Source organism: Gossypium hirsutum, chromosome A06, assembly GCF_007990345.1.
Source record: "Gossypium hirsutum isolate 1008001.06 chromosome A06, Gossypium_hirsutum_v2.1, whole genome shotgun sequence".
Classification (NCBI taxonomy): Eukaryota; Viridiplantae; Streptophyta; class Magnoliopsida; order Malvales; family Malvaceae; genus Gossypium; species Gossypium hirsutum.
Window position 1 is genome coordinate 51,743,942 of NC_053429.1, and position 6,021 is coordinate 51,749,962.

The 6,021-nt window shown below is 35.0% G+C and overlaps 1 non-coding gene across 1 annotated transcript; it reads right to left on the reverse strand.

Annotated features, from left to right (window-relative positions):
* Positions 1–2,225: 2,225 nt before the first annotated feature.
* Positions 2,226–2,333, reverse strand: LOC121231288 (small nucleolar RNA R71). Its single transcript, XR_005929350.1, has one exon. It is a non-coding gene; the product is annotated as a small nucleolar RNA R71 (small nucleolar RNA).
* Between the last annotated feature and the right edge of the window lie 3,688 nt (positions 2,334–6,021).

Here is a 6,021-nt window from a genome sequence, read left to right on the forward strand (position 1 = left end):
AACCTATACATGCTATTATAACCAAAATTAAAACAACTGAAAGTACCAAAAAAAACTGATGGATAGTGTGATATAACTCTGAAAAGCTTCCAACCCGAATGAGCTTTCAGTTCACTATAAAACACGAAAAAATAACACAGAGTAAGAATTTAAGCTTAGTAAGTTCGTATAACATAGAATTTAACTTACCATTTAAGCATATATTAGGTAAGTAAACAACACATATCCCAACACAACTTGGCCAAGTGCCTAAACACATATTCACCAACATGTTAGCCATGTAAAATCACATATACACCAAATCATGGATGAGCTGAACAAATAATCAAATTTCCATTATACATGTATCATCTATTTCATTTAACTATATATCACGTAATAGCCTTTCCATGTATTTCATATATATATATATACTTGTAATAGTTCGTATCGAACTCATATCATCTCGTAACAGAACATTGCCCGTTGAACCATTTAGAATATTGTTGGATACTCAGGATAGCTCACATGTAGTGTGCTAAACTGTAATCCATCAATTCCTATACATGTATGCTCATACGAGCTATGAACCAGTATGCTCTTACGAGCTGAGAATCGGTAAGCTCTCACGAGCTGCAAATCGATAAGCTCATACGAGTTGTGGTGTGTCTACAACACATGCAGAACCACAACCAAATCGGTAACCCTAATGACCTGTCATTTGAATCCTACGAATTCCTAAGGTTCAAACGGGACTCAGTAATCATCGTACGTTATCGGATATACGATCGGTATTTATACATGGAAATTATACAAATCACATACATATAATTCAATTACAACATATAAATACTGAATTTAATCACACGAACTTACCTCGATGAGTATATGTAGATATAGAGGCGATTAATCTGAGATTTTTGCTTTGCCCCGATCTAACTCCATACAAGGTCTGTCTTGATCTATAAGGAGAAATTTAATTCAATTTAATATATTTCTCATTTAAATTAGTCCAAAACATATTTTTGGTAAAATTACCATTTTTCCCTATATATTTAGTTGTTTGCAATTTAGTCCCTAGTTTATAAAAATGGAAATTTACACAATTTCATCACAACCCACTATAGCCGAATATCAAATAGGTCCTTAGCATGCATTGAGCTTCAATAATTTCACAATTTCACCATGTAATATTTTCTATTTTTCAATTTAGTCCCTATTTGACAATTTCACTAAAAATTCTCTTACAAAAGTTGTTTATTTAACAACAACCATTCATTTTCTATCATCAAACTTCAAAACTCATATATAATCATCAATGATAAAACCCTAATAGTTTAACAGCTTCACAAATTAGTCCCCGGGCTAGCTAGATTAAACTACAACGATTACGAAAACATAAAAATCATAAAAAAGATTAAAAATACATACCTAATTGAAGGAGATAAGATTGCCGAAATTTGAGCACAAAAAATGGCTTTCTTCTTTGTGAAATTTGGTTGAAGAAAGATGATACAAAATGGTGTTTAATGTGGTTTTATTTATTATTAACTTTAATTACCTAATTACTTATTAACATTTATTACTTCTACAAATTACAAAAATGCCAAGCCATTATAATCCACTATACTATTATGGGCTAATTACCATGTAAGGACCTTTACTTTAATTTTCTATAGTTATTTAATACCTTTAGCTATTAGAACTTAACTTTTTCACTTTAAGCAATTTAGTCCTTTTAATCAAATTAAGAATGTAAATGGTAAAATTTCTTAACAAAATTTTTATACAATATTTCTATCATCCTGTAAACCATAAAAGGATAATAAAATAAATTTTTTGACTTTGGATTTTTTGTCCTGAAACCACTGTTTTGATTTTACTGAAAACGGGCTGTTACAAAGACAGTATGTCGTACCAGTGTTTCATGATCTTAATCTAGGTATTAGGAGCCCCGAAATTGAGGCACAACAGTTTGAGTAAAGCTGGTTATGTTCCAGTGGGCCAATTCAATGGAATGCCTACCGAAGATCCTCACCTTCACTTAAGATTGTTTGTGGAGGTGAGTGATTCTTTCAAGCTAGCCGGAGTACCCGAAGATGCAATACAGTTAAAGCTACTCCCATATTCACTAAGGGATAGAGCTCGAGCCTAGTTGAACTCATTAGCACCACATTACATTACCATATGGCAAGAGTTACTAAAAATATTCCTTATGAAGTACTTCCTACATAGCTAGAATGCTAAGTTGCGGAATGAAATTACTACTTTCTAACAATTGGATGACAAGTCCTTGTATGAGGCATGGGAAAGGTACAAATAATTACTATGGAAGTGCCCCCTCATCATGGAATCCCGTATTACGTCCAACTTGAGACATTCTATAATGGTCTCAATACTCACACGAGAATGGTAGTAGATGCTTCTACTAATGGAGTTATCCTTTCGAAGTCTTATAATAAGGCTTATGAAATCATTGAAAGGATTTCTAGCAACAATTACTAATGGCCAACCAATCGAGTAGCGTTAGGAATATGAGTCGCTGGAGTACATGAAGTGGATGCTCTCACTTCACTAGCATCTCAGGTATCTTCGATTTCTTCAATACTTAAAAATTTTACCACTAATGGATTTAATAGTTTTGTAGCACAACCACCCAATCAGTTTGAAAATGTAGCCTGTTTTTATTGTGGGGAAGGACACTTGTTCGAAGAATGTCCTTCAAACCTAGAGTCCGTGTATTACACGGGTAACTAGAACTAAAAATGAGGAAGGCAATGATTGCAATCCAATTTTTATAATCCATATTGGTGAAACTACCCTAATTTCTCTTGGAGTAACCAAGGGGCTAGACCTAGTAACACTTATGCCCAACTTAGACCAACCTTGCCACATGTATTTACCTAACAAATTCAAAAACAACCACAAGTCGAAACTTCCAATGGCTTAGAAAACCTATCGAAGACATACATAGCGAAAAATGATCCGTTAATTTAAAGCTAAGCAACCACATTGAAAAACCTAGAAAACCAAATGGGCCAGCTTACAACTAAACTTAGGAACCAACCACAAGGTGTTTTGCCTAGTAATACGGAGAACCCAAGAAATCCAAGTAAAGAGTATTGTAAAGCATTGGCATTAATGAGCGGAAAGATATTAGAGTCCAACACTATCGAAGTTGAAGAGGAGCCAGTTGATGCTCAATATTTAGTGGAAGTTCAACCAAGTGTTAAAATTCCAACTTCACCAAAACTAGAATCTGTAAAACCCAATAAGGTACTTTCCAAACCAGTCAATTCTAATAAACTAACAACTTCGTTAGATGAAGAATTACGACAGAAGATGAATCAACTGGTTCCAGTAAAGAATCCTCTAGCACCCTACCCTCAAAGACTTCAGAAGCAGAATAGGAAGTCCAATTGAAAAAAATTTTAGACGTACTCAAGCAACTTCATATCAACATTTCGTTGGTAGAAGCACTTGAAAAAATGCCAAATTACGTCAAATTTATGAAGGATATCCTATCCAAGAAATGAAGACTTGGAGAATTTGAGACAGTAGTTTTGACGAAAGAATACAGTGCATATCTTTAAGACAAACTACCCCTAAAGTTGAAGGACCCTGGATGTTTTACCATATCTTGCAACATTGGATCAACATATTGTGGTAAGGCACTAAGTAATTTGGGTGCAAGCATCAACTTGATGCCCATGTCCATATTTAGAAAGTTGGGGATAGGTGAAGTTAGACCTACTAGGTTACGCTTCAATTAGTAGATCAATCCTTAGCAATCCAAAAGGAAAAATAGAGGATGTATTGGTACATGTAGACAAATTTATTTTTCTTGTTGACTTTGTCATACTATACTTTGAAGCAGATAAAGAGATGCCAATCATCTTAGGAAGGCCTTTCCTAGCAACTGGAAGGACGCTTATTGATGTGCAAAAGGGTGAGCTTACTATGTATGTTCAGAACGATCAGGTAACATTTAATGTTTTTAAGTTTATACAATTTCCTAAGGCAGTTGATGATTATTCTACACTATCTGAGTTAGAGGAATTAGTCATGGAAAGGGAACTCAACTATGTTGAGGACCCATTGGAGTAAATTTTGACATTAGACCCTCCAAGTGATGAAGAGGGGGAGGAATACTTAGCTTTGCTAGAAGCTAATTAGAAAGGATTTAATCCATAATCCCATTTTAAATCTTTGGAGCTAGAAAGTAGAGATTATGTCCAACCAAAAGTGTCAATTGATGAGCCACCTAAATTAGAACTAAAGGTACTTCCCTCACATTTAAAATATGTTTATTTAGGTCGCTCACCTAAATTAGAACAAAAGCGTCCATTGTTTCAGCGGAGTTGACCGAAGAGCAAGAAGAGAAACTTATCCTAGTATTGAAACAATTCAAGAAGGCTATCAGAAGGACTATAGCCAATATTCGTGGCTTTAGTGCATTTGTATGCATGCACAAGATCAACTTGGAATATGGCGAGAAAGGGACGATTGGTGGACAACGACGATTGAACCCCATCATGAAGGACGTGGTAAAGAAAGAGATCATAAAATGGTTAGATGCAGGTATAATTTACCTCATCTCAGACAGGTCGTGGGTAAGTCTAATTAGTGTGTGCCAAAGAAATGAGGTATTACAGTAATTGAGAATGAGAATAACAAGCTAAAATCGACTAAAACTATTATAGGATGGAGAATCTGCATTGATTACCGGAAGTTGAACAAGGCGACCAGGAAAAACCACTTTCCTTTACTGTTCTTGGACCAGATGCTGGATAGACTCGTGGGGTGAGACTATTACCATTTTCTCAATGGATACTTGGGGTATAATCAGATTATAGTAGCACCAGAAGATCAACACAAAACAACATTCACATGCCCGTACGATACATTTGCATTTAGAAGCATGCCATTTGGTTTATGTAATGCACCTGTTACATTTCAAAGATGAATTATGCCTATTTTTACTAACATGGTTGAAATGTATATGGAAGTGTTTATGGATTATTTTTCAGTATTTGAAGATACATATGATGATTACCTAGCCAATCTAGCCAAAGTACTAAGGCAATGCGAAGAAACAAACCTCGTACTTAATTAGGAAAATGTCATTTCATAGTATGAGAAGGTATTGTTCTTACCAATCGAATAACAAGACATGGAATCGAGGTAGATAAAGCAAAGGTAGATGTTATTGCAAAACTCCCATCTCCAACATCTGTAAAGGGTGTTAGGAGCTTTTTGGGCCACACCAATTTCCATCAGAGATTTATCAAGGACTTGTCTAAAATTGATAAACCCTTATACAAATTATTGGGGAAGGGCACAATGTTTCAATTTGATGAAGAGTGTTTAAGAGCTTTCAATGATCTGAAGAATCAGTTAGTTTCAGCACCCATTATCGTCACACCGGATTGGGAATTGCCATTTGAATTGATGTGTGACGCAAGTGACTTCGCGATAGGAGCTATGATGAGCCAACGAAGGAACAAAGTTTTTCATCCCATCTACTATACAAGTCAGATTCTTACGGGAGCTCAATTGAATTATATAGTAACAGAGAAAGAGTTACTTGCTGTTGTGTTTGCTTTTAACAAGTTTTGATCTTATCTTGTAGGTAGCAAAGTGAAGGTTTATAGAGATCATTATGGAGACATTCCCAGACGAATACATACTTAAGGCAAACCATATCCATAATAACCCTTGGTTTGTTGATTTTGCTAACTATCTAGCTTGTGGTTTAATGCCTCTTGGTAAGTCATATCAACAAAAGAAAAAGTTTCTTCACGATGTGAAATACTATTTATGGGAAGAACCATATGTAACACCTTAAACCCAGCCTAGACATTACGACCGAATCTGGCGTATCACATTGAAGCATTATTAGAGAAGTCATGTTTTATCTAAAATCTTTCTTAGTGTTTAAAGAATATTTTTGTTTTAAATTAAAGTGAATGGAAGCTGCGCACCAGGTAAGATTCAAGAAAAGAGGAGGTGAGTCAATTAGACTACTGAAGTACCTAGCTC